Genomic DNA, 17,883 nt, shown 5'->3' on the forward strand with positions numbered 1-17,883 from the left:
TGCAGAGAAAGAAAACAAAGTAGCAGACGAATTGCCATCTCATCTGACACCAACATGGTGTCCATTTGAAGCCACCAAAACCGATCAACATTTCACGTATTTAAGTATGTACATGTGATAACCTGAGATACTTCTAAGCTTTTTTCTTTCAGAGAGTTTCGGTAGAAAGAACTACTCTGGCCTCGTTGCTTTCTTTTCTGAATGAGCAACACACGAAGCAACAATTCCTTGATAAACTAATGAATATTTGTGGTAAAACAACTAAAGTTCGATATGACTCAAAAAGAAGTTAAGTACAACTAAAAATAAGAAAGAAAACTTGATTGACTCTTTATTTGCAAAACGAGCTGCTAATTATATCAAGCACTTACTTCAGACTAATTGGTGTACTTTTTGACAATAAGCCAAGCGCTCATTTGTAATCAAGCAAAAGTTTTAGGGTACTATGGACTGACCCTCCGAGTGGGCAGGCATGAAAGGGTACAAAAACACTTAAAATGTCACAGAAGAGAAATCTACTTTCTGAGAAGTAAATTCTTTCAGTCAACTTTAACAGCATGTGGGTTACAGTGACAAAGCTGAAAGCCCATAAATTCTAATTTTTAAAAGTTATTTATAGTTAGTAGATTTCGCCTTTTTCCAAACAAGAGGAAAATTAATTCAGCTGTTGCTTTTAGGGCCTGACTTCTAACATAGAGCAAATAAAGCAGATAAAACCATACATTGTAATGCCGAGTTTACGTAACAGGGTAGCAGACTGAGAAACGCGAGGACGGCACAATTTCTTTGTGTGACAGCCAATCCCTCTGGTTTAAATTACTTTCCTCTCGAATTTTTCGTGTTGTAAACATAAAATAGGTAGACAACTTAACAGAAGATTACGTGAAATGCATAAATAATTTATAGCTGTCAATCTGGTCACACAGGGGCATTTTACTGTCTTCTTCCTCTGATGCCGTGTTACAAACGACACAAGGGTTATTTGAGAACACGAAAAGTAAGTAGAAAGCCGGGGAGCTGTCTACATTTGTGATATTCTCAATTGTCCTCAAATTCCCATCTAGTCTTATGGCAATAAAATGCAGGATTTCACCCTCATTGCTACTGAAATCCCTGCTAGCCTGCATGTAAACTTCTCCAATTTCCTTTGCTTTTCCGCGTAAAACAAAAGAAAATGAGATGTCTGCACGCAGGCTATTGCCTGCTTTTTGTTACCACATGTGTAAAGATTCTTGTGCTTACAATTGCATTGACAGCTCTGCTTTCCTCGTACCCATGTGCTGACAGGCCCACAGTCTTGTTTCAACAAATGGAGAGGTCAAATGGCCACCAACGTTTAGAACCGCTAACCACAGTTGGGGTGCATAGTTACATTTTCAGAATCATACTGCCTTCCACAACTCAAATTTTAGCTGGTGAAGTGTCTTGCACTCCATAAAAGCTGACAGTTAGATCAATTAAGGAAAGTGATTTGGATTTTACCACCAGTTTACTTAAGTCGTATCCACGGCTGCCTTGGGTTACACGTTGGTCGTTAAGTCGTAACCTCAGTGTGGTTAGCGACTGGCATCTCATTAAAATGTCCCAAAATTTGGGTACAAAGTCATCATTTCCTTCACCGTAGATGTTTAATGTTAGATTGAGTGTAGATAAAGACTTGTTCTCTGCCAAAACATCACCCAAATCACCTTCCCAGCCAACACTTATGTCCCTGTAGATGCTAATTGTCAGAGTAAGTGTACTAAATGGGGTCAAAAAGAAAAATGCCAGCATCTTACCACTGCTGAAGGTGCAGTAGCTGTTAACTGTAAGAGTGAATGCATTCAATGAAGTGTTCACCAAATCCCTTGCCAAAATGATATGTCGGACTTCAATGACATCTTGGCCCTTGCCGAACTTGTTAATGATCACAGTTAGTGCCTTCAATGATCTGTTTCTATGCAAATCCTCAACAACATTGTACACTAAGAAATCACCGTAATCATTGTAGTCATTAATTTTCAGAGTGAGTGCATTCAATTCCTCCAAACGGAAAAGAAAACTGTGAAACGAGTGATAATCGTAAGATCCATCTACTGTCAGAGTAAGTGCATTTAATGATGTATTTTCCATAAAAGCATGAGATAAATGCGACTGTTCATTCATATGCCTGGAGCAGAAAATTGCAACACTGAGCTTTCCCTGTCTGGTATTTCTCAGTTGGGTAATGGGCGTTGGCAGTGACGTAAGATTGTCAACATAGACATCAGGATCTTCACTTGATTCATCTGGATGTAAATGCACCTCGTGTACATTAAGCATAACAGCTGGGTTCTCGTCTAAAATTACTTGAAAGAGATTCCTTTCCTCTTTAGCCAAACTGCCCCAAATGTTGACACTTACGGATGACAATGTTTTGTTTAGATTGACGCATCTTGCCGTGCAACTAGCAATACCAACAGTTAATTTTCCACGGACATTCAAAGTCAGGTGAGACAGTGGAGTACCCATCAAGGTTTCACATAAAGCTTCTGCGCCTTCACAGCTAAGCTCACCCCAAAGGTTAACTGTTAGGTGTTGTTCTGGAAGTAACCCTTTGTCCACCACAGCTGGAAGAAAATGAGCTACCTGATTAGCCGTCACTTGACAGAAGACTTGTGGATGAAAAGCCAAAGAAACTTGTGACGTCTTAGCTGTGTGTAGATTTTCCACTAAAGTCTGCCAGTTGTCAGGGAGCTCTCCAAAAACAGATACTCTTAAATCATTCAGAGAACAATTTTCTGTCAGACCTCTTTGTATTAAATTAGCACCATAGAAGCTCAGTCTTCCTTCAACACATAAATCAAGAGACTTCAAAACGGTTTGTCCTGTGAGTCCTCTGCTAAGAGCAGCAGCTAATAACTCTTGCATATCTCCACAAATGATGAGGGACAGAAAGGCAAGTGATTTGTTTGATAAAAGCTTTTCAAAAGCTTGAATAGCAGTCTCACTCATTAAGCCACGAATTCTGAGAACAACAGATGTCAGTGGTGTATCGGCAGATAATCCTTTTTCAAGAGTTGCAGCCCAAGCCTCGCGGCATTCTCCTGACAATGTGAACATCACTTTGGTTAAGCTCTTGCTTGCAGCCAAACCTTTACCCATAATGACAGCTACATCACAAGAGATACTCTGCTGCACCTCAAGGCTCAACGACAATAAACAATTACTTGCTGATAACGATTCACACAGAGCAACTGCCTTTTCTTTTGTAAGCACAGTTAAAGAAATGTTCAGCGTTCTAAACTGTGAGCAAGATTCAAAGGCATCTCCAAAGTTGACAACATAAACAGCTTTCAAAGGAGGCAGTTCTAGGGCAGAACATTCAGACAAGTTAAGTGTGATAGGCTTCTGTATATTTGAAACCTTTTCACAGGCCTGTAACACACGGACAAAGTGGGGCAAGAAAAAACACCATCGATAAGAGAGGTAACATGTGCGTCCACTGGAAAAGGTATGAAGGAAAAAAGAGCACCGGCCATTTGTTCAGCATTTCCACTTTCAGTGAAGCTTTCAACAAAGTAATTTGCTGCTGCCTCACTGCATCCATGCCAATCCCAGTCACCCGAACTACGCAGCTTTTCACCAATCTGACTAAATAGAATATTTGCTTCCTCACCTAGCATCCCAGCTACAAATAGAAACACTTGTGGATATTTTCCTACCAAAGAATTAAAGTCTAAATGCTCGAATACATTGAACTTGTTTCTTCGTAACTTGTGCGCAATATATAATGCAGCCAGGTGCTCTTGGAACGTTTTGTGAAGAAAGTAGTATTCATGTTGTGGATTCAACTTTTTCAAACTTTCTTCCTTGTAAAGAAGACCTAGTCCACGAGCCACCAATTTGTCATTTCTCTTTTCCAATTCTTTCAATTCATCTTCACGAAAACTATGGCGATCGTTCAGGAGGCATTTCCAAGCCAGCTTTCCAAGTGCAAGGAGCTCCTTTTTAAATTGCTTGTCTAAATCTCTGTCGTCTTCACAGAGCTTAAGATTGTGTTGTGCACTATATCTTCTCAATAGACACCGGACAATGATTTGGTAAAGCTCACTACGGGAAGACGGCAATTTTCCTTCATAGTCTTGATAAATAACGCACAGGAGAAGTAGATTTAGTGGATTATTTCGGAGGGCATGTAATGATGTGTTCTCTTTGATTTCTTCAATGAGCCTTTCACCCTTCAATGAATGCTCAGGACCAACATTCTTAAAATGTTTTCTGATATACTCAAAAGCATCGCTTTCAGTGAATCCTTCGATCTGTAAAAGAATGTCAAAAACAAACTTCTTTCTCACGTCAATTCCTCTCTCTTGTCGAGATGTAGCCAGGACATAACAAAATGGCAGTACCCTTCTGTGAAGAAGTTCATCCACATGATGCTTTGATTTTTCGGGAAGCTCGTCAAGACCGTCCAAAATAATTAAAATTCTGTCCTGGTTATGGATGTCCCTCATGAAATCCAGCAGCTTTTCTCTGGTATTTTCCTCAATATCCTTTGGCAGAAGTTGTTCGATGATGGTATCTAGGATATCTCCATCGATGTCTCGGCATTTTAACAGCAGCACAAACTCAAAATTGGGAAAGGTAAACGCTGTGTCAGTGTCTTGCTTTGCCCAATCGTAAGCAAGTTTGAGACAAAAAGTTGTTTTGCCAATTCCGGGGCTTCCCTCAACAAGCGTCATGACATCCTCACCTTTCGTAGGAGCCTCAAAGATTTCATACATGTTCACCTCACCGCCTTCTGCCTGAACGCCTGCTTTTGGTCTTGAAACAATTTTCAATCTTGTGTAGACGTTTTCAAGAGGTAACTGAATGGTATTGTCCCAAAGAAGCGGCCTCAGCTGAGCCCGTCTATTGTACTCTGCTCTGAGCAACTTCATAACATCTGAGTTGTCAGTACCTGCTGAGGAAAAAAAATCAGTGGCAATTATAGCGCCCAGGGGCTCAGTTGCTCAAAGCATGGTTAGCGCTAACCCGGGTTAAATGCCATGACAACCTATAGGTTTTAATACCTCTTAACCAATGGTTAGCGCTAACCATGCTTCGAGCAACTCAGCCCTGAAAGCTGGCAGTTAACGTCTCGTTAAGCTGAAATTATTAAAAAACCTGAAATCAGAGATGTTGCATTCCCGTAGCCTATCAACCAACCAACACCACCCCCCCCCCCCCCAACACATGTAATTTTGGTCCACAATGAATGGCATAGAAAATGCAAAGAGCTTAATATTTGCTTTATTAAATTAGGTGTATTCTTATGTAATGGAATACCAGGATTTTAAGATGAAAGCAAAGTTTAGGGGTGCCTGTCAAAAATGACAGAGCAACATTTTGAAAGTATTAGTTTTGACAAAAAATTAGCTAGCACAATATAGCAAGGACTCTTGAAACTAATCAACATGATAGCAATCCGCAGACGGTAAAATTCTAGAAATCTACGCACTACAACAATTGTAGGAAATGACATGAACTGAATCACTGAACTGAAATACACTATCTTCACTCCCATTACTTTCGATAGCACTTTCATAGTTTCAAATACTTACCTTAAGAAATTAAACACATGCCTGTAGGAATTACCTGTAAGACCTTTACTAGTTGACAGTTTACGCTGCTTTGGAGCTGAAGTGCATGTCGTGCTTGGGGAGCATGTCGTGCTTGGAGATAATGGTCTTTTTCCCTTTGCTGTATCTTGCTTTTCAGATGAACCTGGATAAAAAAAAAAAACGTATTGATTTCTCTCACCCCTACCAAAGACATTAACTCTTTACGGCTATTTGAATACAAAACGAAAACTGGGAGTGACCACGCAGGACAGCCTGCACTGTTTGCAATGTCTTGAAATATTACTGGTCGCGAGATCAAAGGGACAAACAGCAGAACAATGCTCCCAGCCCTAAACAACAATCCAGCAGCAGATTATCAGGGTCCAGGGGAAATGGAGTTTTAGGGCAGGTACAGGCTTACTAATCAGAGATTACTACAACAATAATAACTCTAACAAGCTTTATAATATGTAACACTGAGGGTGATTTCCGAGATTGACACTCGACTCCCTGTAAAATGTGTCATCCTTACTAAAGGTCTGCTTGTTCCATAAATAAAAACGCCCAAAAATTCTCGGACAATCCTGAAATACGCAGAGCGTACCAAAACATGGCGCATGTGAGCTTACCCCAAGAGGGAAAGTGTACAACAAAATAAGAAGTTAAAGAACGAGCAAAAGAACTACGTGAAGAATCTACAAAAAATTCCAATTTCACTTCACAAACCTCAATAAGATATAATAGCGTATTCTCCCCGTTTTCCCGCCAATTCAAGCCATTTCAAAGTCAAATCGAGGCTATAGAGCCTCGCTTCCGTGTTCTCCCATTTCATTCTCCAAAATGGCTTCGCGCTAGTTCGCTTCCCGCTGCTCGTCGGCTTCAAGAATTCGCTCGAATCCTTCGCAAATTCAGCCATCCTGCTTGGAAAAGCTAATATACAGATGGCAGATAACGAGGAGATTTCTACTGCGGTTTCAGATGAGGCAAACACCCCAGAAAAGAGGGTTAATTCTACGCCTTCAACGGAACGGTCGAAAGGCTCTCAGTTACCTGCTTCACGGAGGCAAAGTCAGGAGTCCTCAAGCAGTTCTAGTAGTTCCAGTGAGTCTGGCTCTTCATCGAGTGAAGACAGTGACTCCAGCAAGTCGGATAGTAGACACACGGCTCACAAGAAGCGTCAAAAACTAGCTGAGCGAGATACTAGTAACAACACCCCGCCGAAGCACGAGGGTGATGAATACGTGCGTTTTGACACGGAAACCAAAGCCTGTCGCAAGCTTGACTTGACAAAGGGCATGGTGAAATACGTGAATGACAAATTCACTACTTATGTGAAAGACAAATCCATTCATGAGACGGTCCTGGATTCCAACCCAGTACCCAGTATCGATTGTCTCAAAACCCCAGCAGTCGATGATTATTTGGACGAGATATTTGAGTCTCTCGGAAAGTCATATGGTCGTGAAAGTGACAACAATCTATCCAAGGTTCAGTCCCGACTCACTAATGTCATGGGACCACTTGGAAAATTATGGCTTACTTTAGAAAAAGTTCGCACTGGGGAATCCAGTGAAGATCTCGATTTATTTGACTGCCTTAGGCTGGTGGAACAGTCTGTCTCTCTTCTGGGACAGGCAAAAGTAAGCCTTTCTTATACACGTAGGCTGGCAGTCCTCTTTCGCCTCACAGGGGACATGAAGAAAGCCCAAGTACTTCTTACTAAACACGGGACTTCAGTAACCAAGTCTCATAAGACTGTTTGGGAAAAAGTCCTACAAGGCTCTCCGTACAGCAACAAAGATTAGGAAATCTACAAAGGAGATTTCACACCATATTACTGGTTCCACTTCCTGGCCTTCCCCTCAGGCCTCCAGAGGCAAAAGGTATTCTAGGCAAGATTCCAGAAGCTCTCAGCCCTTTCGTCGTGGGCCCTCATTTCAGAGCAGAGGTGGGGGCAAGTCTGTCTCCTTCCGAGGAAAGAGCTCTTACTACAAAGGATATCCAAAAGGCAAGTCAGTTAAATTCAGGGTCAAAAGAGAGCACCTGAATCAAAAAGACAAGCTCCAGATTGCAAAAGAATTTCTGGAGACGTCATTACAGATAGTCCCAACAGACATCCAACCAGCTCTACGAGAACTAGGGTTGGACACATCAGTTTTAAGCAGGTCTCTGCCATTGGCAGGGAGACTCCAGATTTTTCAAACCAATTGGAGATTACTGACACAAGATCAGTACATTTTACAAATAGTCACTGGTGTGGTGATTCCCTTTCAACAAACCCCACTCCAGACAAATATGCCCCCTCATATATCTCACAATCAGTCAGAGAAAGAAAACATAGAGCAGGAAATTGCAGCAATGTTGCAAAAAGGGGCGATTCAGGTGGTCTCTCCAATGAAAGGGGAGTTTATCAGTCCAATATTTCTGGTTCCGAAGAAAGACAGAGGGAGCAGACCAGTGATCAACCTCAAGAGGTTGAATTCCCACATAGTGTATCAACACTTCAAAATGGAGGGATTGCACCTCCTCAAAGGATTGTGTACCCATGAGCCAGCAGCATCAGCCTTTCCTGAGGTTCATTTGGGGGGGCAACGGTATCAGTTCACTTGCCTCCCTTTTGGTCTAGCTCCTACCCCTCTTTACTTCACAAAGCTGTTGAAACCAGTGGTGGCCCTGTTACGCAGACTTGGCCTGAGGATGACTGTCTATCTAGACGATATCATTGTGTTCAATCAGACTCGGGAGGGAATATTGCGGGACAGGAACTCAACCCTCTGGTTACTTCAGAATTTGGGTTTTGTAATCAACTGGAAGAAATCAGTGTTAGATCCTTCACATTGCATGGAGTACCTAGGCTTTGTGTTAAATTCAATGGAAATGAACTTATCATTGCCAAAGGAAAAAATGAATCAACTCATCCAGTCTTGCAGAGACCGGATTCGGAAAAAAACTGCCTCCGTCAGAACCCTAGCCAAAATAATTGGGAAACTGACTTCGTCAATGCAGGCTGTTCTCCCTGCACCCTTGCATTACCGACACTTGCAAATGTTGCAAGTGAAAGGTCTGCTAGCAGGAAAGAGTTACGAGACAATGGTATCACTCAACCAGAATTGTCAGAATGACCTTCAATGGTGGGTGGATCAGATTTCCACCTGAAATGGTTGGTCGATAATTACTCCAGCCCCCGACCTGGTAATAACGACAGATGCATCACTGCAGGGCTGGGGAGCAGTCTGCCAAGGGGTTCGCACGAGGGGACTTTGGTCTCAGCAGGAATCAAACACCCTTCATATCAATGCATTGGAGCTGAAAGCAGCATTGTTTGCTGTGAGAGCTTTCACTGCCAAAGAAAGGCAGTTGCATGTCCACCTGAGAATGGACAACAGGACAGAAGTGGCTTATGTATTGAAAATGGGGGGGGGGGGGGGGGGGAACACGATCCTTGGTATTGGTAGGGATAGCCCAGGAATTATGGGGTTATGCTCTGACCAAACAAATTACACTGACAGCAGAATATCTTCCTGGAAAATACAATCATGAGGCAGACTGGGAGTCCAGGCACTTCCGGGACTCGAGCAATTGGAAACTGAATCCCAGCATATTCCAGGCACTAGACCAACTCTGGGGGCCCCTAGAGATAGACCTGTTTGCCGACCGTCTCAATGCTCAACTGATGAACTATGTCAGTTGGTTTCCAGACCCATTTGCCCAGGCAACAGATGCCTTTCAGATTCCTTGGTCGAAACTGAAAGGTTACAGCTTTCCACCTTTCTCAATGATTTGCGGTTGTCTGGCAAAGATCAGGAAAGACCAGGCAACAATAGTTATGATAACACCAACTTGGCATACACAAGCATGGTACCCAGTTCTACTAGAAATGTCTTGCAGACAGCCAGTTCTGCTCCCCCCTCTCGAGAAAATCCTTATGTCTCTCAGTCAACAGCCACACCCCCTTGTTCTACAAGGAAGCTTACAACTAGGGGCTTGGATGGTTTCAGGCAAAACATCCTTGCAAAAGGAGTTTCAGAGCAAACTGCTGAGTTACTCAGCTCCCACTCCTGGCGCAAGGGAACTACGAGGGCTTACAATAGCGCATGGTCACAGTGGTGTGGCTGGTGTCATCAGAGAGAAATTGATCCATTTTGCTCCACTGTGGCCTCTATAGCTGATTACCTCACAGAAATGTTTAACAAAGGCAGATGCTATCGTACAATTAATAACCACCGCTCAGCAATCTCAGCATTTCACAAGCCCATTGAAGGCTGTAAGGCTGGGCAACATGAGCTGGTTTGCAAAGTATTGAATGCATGTTTCAATAATGCCAGGCCACCACAACCAAGGTATGTGGTGATGTGGGATGTTGATAGGGTGCTAGATTATATTTGCACCCTAGGATGTGATGCCAACCTTTCGGACAAACAGTTGACCCTTAAGCTGAGTATGCTGCTTGCCCTTGCTTCAGCAAGCAGATCCTCTGACCTTCGGGCTCTTGATTTAAGATACATGACAGTAGAAGAGAGCTGCATAGTCTTTGAGCTTGGTCGGTTAACAAAATCTAGGAAGAAAGGTCAGTGTCCCCTTAAGTTGACATTCACTGCCTTTGACACTAACCCTGACTTATGTGCTGTCTCAACCATAAATTGTTATTTAGAACGCACTAAAGGATGGCGCTCTGATTGCAATAAAAATCAGCTACTGTTAGGCTATATCAAACCACATAAGGAGGTAGTTCCTTGTACAATTGCTGGGTGGTTAGTACAAATGATGAAAGAATCAGGGGTTGACACCTCCGAGTTTCGAGCTCATTCAACCAGAGGTGCTTCAACCTCTAAGGCCAAAGCTAAAGGGCTCTCATGTCAATAATGAACATGGCAAAGTGGAAGAAAGAATCCACTTTCAGAAGACACTATTTAAGGGATATTGTCTCTGAGGGGACAGGACAGGATGCCTTCCAGGCCACGGTGCTCCAGGAAGGTTAGGTGCTTTGAACATACGCTATTATATCTTATTGAGGTTTGTGAAGTGAAATTGGAAATTTCATCAGTGCGCGAAGCGCACGCATTGAAATTATAATTTCACGAGCAAACCGAAATAAGATATAATAGCGTCCCACCCTGTCCCACCCATTTATGTTCCCTATTAGGGATTTAAGAGACAAAATCTTATTTCGGTTTGCTTCCTCCTTCCAGGTGCTAAGCACAACTAGGATGCGTAGTGACAGTCAAGACCCTTGAAAGAGGCCTAATGGAGACTTACAGTGACTTGATCAATGTTGTAGTTTTTCTTATTCAAACTGCATGTCATGCATTTTTTGATAGTTACCATATTCCACTCTTTGGGAATGTTTGAGCACACGTTTGTACTCCATTATTGTTGCGTTTATCACTTCATTGTTTATTATCAATGTAGTGCATTCGTTTTTCACGTGCAAAGCGGTTACTACATAACAGTAAAGTTATTTTGTTTCCTATCCTACGTCTCAACTCGTCTTCTTCCGCTCCCTTGCGCTCACCGATTTTGGAGAATGAAAGGGGAGAACATGGAAGCGAGGCTCTATAGCCTTGATTTGACTTTGAAATGGCTTGAATTGGCGGGAAAACGGGGAGAATACGCTATTATATCTTATTTCGGTTTGCTCGTGAAATTATAATTTCAATGCGTGCACTTCGCGCACTGATGAAATTTCCAACTTTCTCAACTAAAAAACCCACTGTAACCAAAGTTAATTGCCAAAGCAGTGTTTGATTGATTGATTCATTGATTGATTGTCATGGCGACTAATATTGCTACCCTTCTACACGATCGATCTACTCATAGATACTAGCACACATTTGTCACATATTATTTTAAGAATTAACATGGTCCACACCATCTGACATTACTTATCTCATAAACAAAAAGGCTGAACCCAAGCGTCAAGCATGACATTTTACACACTACTAAAAATGTTCCTATAAACCCCTCCTCAATTACAACTTGCAAATTATTGCACCACACAAGGAAGTGAAAACAGTGCAATGTCACCATAAACTATGACCTGATGAGAAGACCACAGATTGGGCGTTTTCCTTTTGATAAAAATCATTTCAATCTTGAAACATTTCAGACATTTTACTACAAAGTTTCCTTGTATAACATACCCGCCAGGCAAAAAGTTTCATTCCCAAGTCTCCTACAGCTGTACCTCAACAGAAAATATAAAATGCTCACCTTCCTGAATACAATTATTTCTCAATCTGCTATATTATCCAGAAAAATACAGCCCTCAAAGCCAAAGCTGTCTGATCTTTAAAGTTTTGTTCCAGAAATCCTCTGTTCCATACACACAGTGCTTAATAACACCTACACTGTAGAATATTCAGTTTCGTTTTTTAAGTTGAATGGAAAATGCGCACTGATCAAACTGTTCAATAATGTTATGATCGCTGTCCACATGAAACAAAAATTCCACTTTTCAATTTAATAGGGTGCTAAAGCCCAGTTTAGGTCGTACAATCAGGAAGGACTTTATTCATGTTCACTTGTTCATCCTAGCAGACATTTATCAAGATAATTATGCGAGCATACCTTGTTGAGCCTCCATCACAAGTGAAGAGTCCTTGTTGGCCTCAATGATTACCATCTGCCTTCCATCCTCGTCACTGGCATTGCTCCCTGGAGAAAAAAAAGCTATATATAAGACATAGGTCCAACCATTTTTATCTTTCTCCTTCTAGCAGCACCACTCAAACTCAGACGTTCCTTGTCAGTGCCACTACCTCAGTGGAAAAACACCAACACATCCACTCACAATGGAATCTATTTTAACTGTCATAATTTAGACACAAACTAGTATCAATTTACAGGTACATTGTTTTACTGTTGTGATTCTAACTATGATGCTTGGAAACCAAACATCTTCTGGTACATAATAGATTTCTTGTTAATTGCAAGCAGCTAAAGAAAACGATGGTTTCTTCCAGAACTGGGCCACCTTCTATTGAGGAAAAGAAAACCCAGCGTACATCCAAGTAAATAACACCATGCACTAATCATTTAGTAATGTACTTACTTTGCATAATGCCCAGCATCCTTTCTACAAGTCCGCCACACTGTTCCTCCCAAATGTATTTCTGTGCATATTTTCCACAAAGATCTTTCGTCTCTCCAAGCCGTACATCCCTGTCTTTTTCACAAACAGCCCTGATTGCCTTGGCCCACTCTTTAGGATCTTCCGAATTCACAACACTGGAAGAACCATGCAGCACTTTCTTTAAAGCTTCTCCAAGACCCGAGTTACCACTGACAAGCACAGGAAGACCAGCAGACAAAGCTTCAAGAGCAGCCAGCCCAAAGCCTTCAGTTCTTGAGGGCATAATAGCAAGATCTGCCTCAAGAAACTGTTGAGCTAGCTGCTCTCTTTCCTTAAAACTACGCACAGTTAGTTGAGTAGGAGCAATGCCTTCCTTGAGTAACATTTCTCTGACTTTCTCTTCTTCTCCACTTGGTGCACCAACAAACACAAGTTTGTAGGGTTGTGAAACGTCTTTCAGCTCAGCAATTGCCCTGGCAGCAATGTCATATCCCTTCAAGTGAAAGTCTTCGCTATCGCCACGCCCAAACACTAAAACACGAAATGTTCTTCTTTCTTCAGTGGCTTGATTCACATCAGCAAACTCAGAGAAGACCCCTGGGGTGAGATTGAGAACATCTTGGTCCTTTCCACAGGAACGGAGGTAACAGGAGAAAGCTTCAGCCAGCTTGGGTCCAACTGCGACGACTTGATCAGCTAATTCACAGAGTTTCACCTCTGCCTGGTGCTTTTTCTCACCTTTGGAAATGGGGTCTGCATAGCTCTTGAACATTCCAAGTTCTTCAGGGTCGGTATGAACAACCTGAATCCATTTACAATCACCATGCAGACGTTTTATGTGGGGCACTTGACGACCAAGATGGACTCCATGGCCTATCACACAATCCATGACATGATCTTTTGGAATGGACGCCAGCCAGTCAATTGGATCATAACCAGGCATCTCCTCTGCTTCAATAAGATGGACATTGTGACTAGCAGCGACCCTTTTATCCTCTTCACTACACTGAGGGAGATACATACTGACTTCAACATTCTTGTGTTTTGCTAACTGAATGGCAAGCTCTCTGTTGATAGTTGACAAGCCTCCTTTTGTAGATCGCCATTCACTACTGAGAAGAGTAACTTTCAGTTTCCTGTTGGAAGCCATGCTTGACCCACTTTCTAGGCATTCCTGTGATGTAGAGGCTGGCGGACTAGGTGAGGAGGAAACCTAAAGCAAATGTGTAATCGATTTAATGAAGGAAGTATCACGTGTTGAGTTGAGAAAGGCCACACAGTTATCAGATGTACTGCTTAAAATGAGTTAAATCTATTGAGCTCGCTAGTTTTAGAAAAATGAGACGATTGAATTTAAGAAGGCTGCATATACATATAGCTGACTAATTAGCTAAAAAACGGAAAGAGATTTCGGTGTCATCTTGGCACTATTATCAAGTAAAGAATGTAACAGAAAAGATAATTTATACAGAAAGTAAAGGTGTGACATAGAATAAATTAAATTAAGACTAAAAGTAACTCTCACTTTATAGCACCTCCCTGAATAAACACCAGACAGTTACTTTTAGTCTTAATTAAATTTATTCTGTTTCACACCTTTACTTTCTGTATAAATTATCTTTTCTGTTGCATTCTTTACTTAATAATGGTGCCAAGATGACACCGAAACGTTGTTCCGTTTTTTCGCTAATTTTTATAGTCAACGATATTTCTATATTACTGCATACATATGGATCATTTAAGTTGAATGTACCTGTTTAGTATGAAGGTTTTATTCACAATCATACCCCAATTAAGTCAGTGTGATAATAAAATAGAAAGTAAGACGTTTTTAGTGGGATCCATATCATCACAAACTTTCACAACATGGAGGAACCAATTCCTTTACTACGTGGTCAGAAGGACAAAAAATATGTTCTTTACAGCGTAGATTGAAAATAAGAAGCCTTCTTTCCTTATGTCTCAAGTAAAATTGGAAACAACTTATTGTAGCTTGATCATTTCATGTAGAAGTGCACAATATAAGAATTAAAAATTATTATCAATTATTATTATTATTAACATCCTTTCAAAGGCTCAAAACTGCTACTGACAAGTAGAACAGGCTACAACATTATGAGTTAACGTTGCTCAGCCTCTTGTACAACTTTATTTAAAATTAGTTTCTGTAATTTCACTAGCAACCTTTATGATATCCCAGGTATTAAGCTACGGAATCCCAAAAATATGGATTCCCAAGTGCCTACTGATTAATATCAGTTGGTGAAGGGGTTAATATGTATGGGTAGAAAGGTGGTTGTATGGGAAAGCAAAACCATTGGTAACAATAGGACTTTTCTAAGTGGTTACATTGAGTGAGTGACGTCCACATTGTAGCTCACTTTCTAGGTCAATTTTGAAAACAGAAAAAATAATTTATTTATCAGGACTGCTACATGAATATGACTATATCAAACATATATTTGAACTGTGGGTGAAAGAGTAAATAGAGGGTCTGTGAGGGTCTTTCTTCTATTTAATCTTACGCCCACAGTTCAAATATAATATGTTTCATTTATCCATATTCATTTATTCATCATTCAAGGGTATATGACAAACTCACAATATGACCAGATCCCAGTTGACTCGATATCTCAGTTGGTAGAGCACTGCACCGGCATTGTAGAGGTGATGGGTTCGAATCCCATTTAAGCCTGAATTTTTTTCAGGCTTTATTTTCATAACTGCTTAATTTGTGTAACTTTCTGCAAGGGTCTTTCTTCTACTTAATCAGGATTGTTATATAGGGATGGGGAATAAACTTGATTGAAAAGTTTGGAATACAGTGTAACTCAGCTTGGGAACTTTGTTCAAGATACCTAATGAACATCACCACCATCCCACCCCCCCCCCCCCCCAAAAAAAAAAAAAAAGAAAAGAAAGAGAAAACGCATCCAAATGTTGAGTTACCTTATTTCAAAACATGGAAAAATCATTTCTTTTTTTTTCTTACAGTTCTTATTTTACCTTTGGGAAACAGATATTTCATAGAAATGATAAGCTATTAGTTGGGGGATTCAGCAAACAAAAAAAGTAAGGTTAGCTTAGATTGGGGACTCATGCGAGTAAGGTTAACTTAATTTAAGGAGGGTCAACTGCCCTGAAGACACCTTTTGTTTAAGGAATTGTGCAACTCACAGGGGTAAGGTTAGTTTACTTTGGGGACTCGTACAACTATGGTGAGCTTAGTTTAGGGAGGGTCAACACATGTCCTAGGGTTAGTTGTTGATTGGGGGATTGCACACCTGATACAAGTAAGGTTAGCTTAGGTTGGGGAGGATAGACAACTCTCCAAAGGTGAGCTATTGTTTGGGGGTTTGGGCATCTAGTAGGGGTAAGGTTAGCTTAGTCTGGAGAGGGTGAACAACTGCTGTGGGGCTAGCTGTTGCTTGGGGGAATGGGCACCTCATAGGAGAAAGGTTAGCTAAGTTTTGGGAAGGCGAACACTACCCCTGGGGTAAGCTAAGGTTTAGGTGATTGAGCACCTAATAGGCATAAGGTTAACTTAGTTTGGGGAGGGAAGACACCTACCCTGGGGTTAGTCCTTGCTTCGGGGATTGGACACCTGATAGGAGAAAGGTGAGGAAAGTTTTGTAAGGTCGAACACCTGCCCTGTGGTTAGCTATTACTTGGGGAGGGTGAACACCTACCCTGGGGGTACCTCTTGTTTGGGGGATTGGGCATCCCATAGGGGTAAGGTTACCTTAGTTTGGGGAGAGTGAACACCTGTCTTGGGGTTAGTTGTTGCTGATAGGAGAAAGGTTAGCTAAGTTTTGGAAGGGTGAACACCTGCCCTGCGGTTGGCTATTGCTTGGGAAATTGAGCACCTCATAGGAGAAAAATTAGCTTAATTTGAGAAGTGTGAACACCTACCCTGGGGTTACCTATTGTTAAGGAAATTGGGCATCCCATACGGGAAACGTGAGCTTAGTCTTAGAAGGGTGAACACCTTCCCTGGGATAAGCAATTGTTTGACGGCTTGGGCACCCCATAGGGTTAAGATTAGCTTAGACTGGGGAGGGTCAACACCTACCCTGGGATTAGCTATTGTTTTTTTTTTTGTTTGGGGGGGATTGAGCACAACATAGGGGTAAGGTTGCCTTAGATTGGGGAGGGTCCACAACTACCCTGGGATTAGCTTTTGTTTGGGGGGGATTGAGCACAACATAGGGGTAAGGTTAGCTTAGATTGGGGAGGGTCAACACCTACCCTGGGATTAGCTTTTGTTTGGGGAATCGGGCACTGACCTCAGAGGGGTAAGGTTACCTTAGTTTGGGGAGGGTCAACGCGAGCCCTAGCTTAGTTTGGGGAGCGTGAACACCTATCCTGGGTATAGCTATTGTTTGGGGGATTGGGCACCTCACAGGAGTAAGGTTAGCTTAGTCTGCGGAAGTGAACACGTACCTTGGGTATAGCTATTGTTTGGGGTCTAGGGTACCTAATAGGGGTAAGGTTAGCTTAGTTTGGGGAGAGTTAACACCTGCCTTGGGTATAGCTATGGTTGGGGGTATTGGGAAATGTTAGAGGGGCAAGGTAAGCTTAGTCTAGGGAGAGTGAACACATGCCCTGGGGTAAGCTATAATTTGGAGTATTGGGCACCTTAGAGGGGTAAGCTAGACTTAGTCTGGGAAGTCTAGCTATTGTTTGGGGAGTTGAACACCCTTTAGGCGTAAAGGTAGTTTACTTTGGGGAGGGTGAACACCTGCCCTGGGGTAAGCTCTTTTTTGGGGGATTGGACACCTCATAGGGATAAAGTTTTCTCAGTTTGCTAAGAGTGAACATCCTGGGGAGCTAAGCTATAATTTGGGGTATTGGGCACCTAAGAGGGGTAAGCTAGACTTAGTCTGGGAAGTAAGAAAACCTGCCTTGGGGTTAGCTATTGTTTGGGGGATTTAGCTCCTCAAAGGGTAAAGTTTAGCTTAATACAGGGAGAGTGCACGCCTGCCACGGGGTTAGCAATTGTTTGGGAGATTGGACACCATAATAGGGTAAGCGAGGCTTAGTCTGGGGAGGGAGAAAACCTGGCCTGGGGTTAGCTATTGTTTTGGGGATTGGGAGTCTCAAAGGATTAATGTTTGCTTAGTCTGGGGAGGATGAACCCCTACCCTGGGGTTAGGGATTGTTTAGGGGAATGGGCACCTCATAGGGGTAAGGTTAGGTTAGTTTAGGGAGCAGCTACTCTGGGGTTAGCTATGGTTTTTGAGATTG

The 17,883-nt window shown here is 42.0% G+C and overlaps 2 protein-coding genes and 2 pseudogenes across 5 annotated transcripts in view; 1 reads left to right on the top strand and 3 right to left on the bottom strand.

The window, feature by feature from the left end:
* Positions 1–17,883, bottom strand: part of LOC146472166 (uncharacterized) — a 128,548-nt gene that overhangs the window by 37,820 nt on the left and 72,845 nt on the right. The gene's annotated exons all lie outside the window — the stretch shown is intronic.
* The window catches only part of LOC146472167 (uncharacterized), a 152,552-nt gene that overhangs the window by 1,921 nt on the left and 132,748 nt on the right, over positions 1–17,883 (bottom strand). The window lies entirely within an intron of this gene.
* The window catches only part of LOC146472168 (uncharacterized), a 55,999-nt pseudogene continuing 38,121 nt past the window's right edge, over positions 6–17,883 (bottom strand). The window contains exons 4-7 of the transcript XR_014866591.1: positions 12,616–13,849; positions 12,132–12,218; positions 5,599–5,727; positions 6–4,924 (exon numbers count right to left, since the gene is read on the bottom strand). The product of XR_014866591.1 is annotated as an uncharacterized LOC146472168 (transcript). The remainder of the gene's footprint in view (positions 4,925–5,598; positions 5,728–12,131; positions 12,219–12,615; positions 13,850–17,883) is intronic.
* On the top strand, positions 6,261–8,720 carry LOC146472169 (uncharacterized; annotated as a pseudogene).

This window comes from Pavona decussata, unplaced genomic scaffold (assembly GCF_977016875.1).
Source record: "Pavona decussata unplaced genomic scaffold, jaPavDecu1.1 SCAFFOLD_100, whole genome shotgun sequence".
Taxonomy (NCBI): Eukaryota; Metazoa; Cnidaria; class Anthozoa; order Scleractinia; family Agariciidae; genus Pavona; species Pavona decussata.